Source organism: Meleagris gallopavo, chromosome Z (genome assembly GCF_000146605.3).
Source record: "Meleagris gallopavo isolate NT-WF06-2002-E0010 breed Aviagen turkey brand Nicholas breeding stock chromosome Z, Turkey_5.1, whole genome shotgun sequence".
NCBI classification, from domain to species: Eukaryota; Metazoa; Chordata; class Aves; order Galliformes; family Phasianidae; genus Meleagris; species Meleagris gallopavo.
The window spans coordinates 25,092,457-25,094,337 of record NC_015041.2 but is presented as its reverse complement, the minus strand read 5'-3'; positions in this window follow the sequence as shown (position 1 = coordinate 25,094,337).

The window sequence follows — 1,881 nt, the reverse complement described above, 5'->3', positions numbered from 1 at the left end:
ATAGAATTCTAAATTGTGTATTGAATTAGTATTAATTTCCACTTGTGATATTGATTCGTGGAATATACTTGGATTTTTACTCTATGATATCTATATTAGACTTCCTGGGATTTATTTATTTTTTTCCCTAAATCTGCGCTTATTTTAAGGAATTTGCCTTTTCTGTTCTATTTCTTTTCTCTTCTGATTGATTTCTGCAGTGATACTTTACTGTTCTATAAGCATTGCAGTTTAGTTGGAGTTGGAGTCAATTTGGCATGTCTGACTGTGCAAATATTTCATACTTTTAACAATCTTAGCCATACAGTACGGTCAATATTAAAGCCATGATTTGAACCTGAATAGCTCGGTTTTAGGATTATATAATTTAAAAATTGCTTAGATTACTTTTATAGTATTTGTAAATAATGATCCTTTTAAGATCACATACTAATTTCACTTTTTCTTCCAGGCTATAATCTAACAAATATAAAACCGTTATTATTGAAGCAACTCATGCGGCAAAAAAATATGATAATGGACATATCTTTCTGTCAGATATGGTGTTTGTTTTGTTGTTGGTTTTTGTTCAGATGTTTTTTTAACAGCAGGTTATGGTTGCAATAAGATATGTTAAAAATTCATAGAATTAATGAAGTGTGCTTTAATTGAATCATCACAGGTTATAAACCATCTGGAAGAAAATACCTGTGATATTATATAGAGAACTCAACTGGAAAAGTTATTTTTTGTCGATCAGATATTCCTTTTGGGTAAAGTGATAGTACTTAACATTCCTTATCTGTTCTGATTTAATTATAGATTTAATACTATATACCCTATTACATACATATGTGTAAATAAATATAAATATCATCATAGATTTAAAATAGAGATTAATTGCAATCATTAAAAGAGACAATTACCCTATTTCTAAGCTCAGACAGTGGATAGAGCCAGGTTATTGTCAGTGGTGCCCACACCCACTAGCAGAACAAGGGGCAATGGACACAAACTGGAACACAGTAAGTTCCATCTGAAAATAAACAAATAATTCTTTCCTTTGAGGGTGACAGAGCACTGGAACAGGCTGCCCAGGGAGGTTGTGGAGACTCCTTCTCTAGAGACATTCAAAACCTGCATGGGTGCTTTACTATACAACTTACTGTGGGGTACCTGCTTTAGCAGAAGGGTTGGAGTTGATGATCTGAGAGGTCACCTCCAACCCTTACAATTCTGTGATTCTGTGTAAGGTTACGTTACATCAATTCATTAGTGAAATAATTCTTTCAGGCTTAAGTTGTTTACAGTTGTATTTTTCTTCTTTTTTATTTTGAAATTACAAATGCTCAATATGGAAGGCATCTGTGATTTGTAAGAGTTTTTAGTTACCTATCAGCTGATAAAAAGATGATGAATTATTTTTTCATTTTGTCTATTTGAAATGCAATATTATCTGCAGACATAGCCAAAATATTTTTTGTCTTGGAACCATTTACATAGTTACATTTTTCTGGAGCTTATGCTCAAGAAACATGGACATAGGCAAATATGGAACTGCTGTTTAAATGTTCTAGAGAAAATTCAAATAAAGTTTTTTCATTTGTTTTGGTAAGTTGCTCAAAGTGATTAAAACAAGTGTAAATTCAGTATTCAGAGCAGTGGTCTAACAGGAAATAATTCTGCAAAGTACCAAGTAACACATGGATTTCATAAATCTTTTAATGTAGCTTAATAGTTTTTATTTTAGTTATTCTACTTGCATATTTGAAAATTAGGGTGGCTGGAAGAAAGAATGGGACAAACTCTTTGGCAAGATCTGTTGTGATAGAGCAAGGGGTAATTATTTCAAACAAAAAGAGGGAAAATTTAGACTGGATATAAGAAAAATTTTTTTTTTAT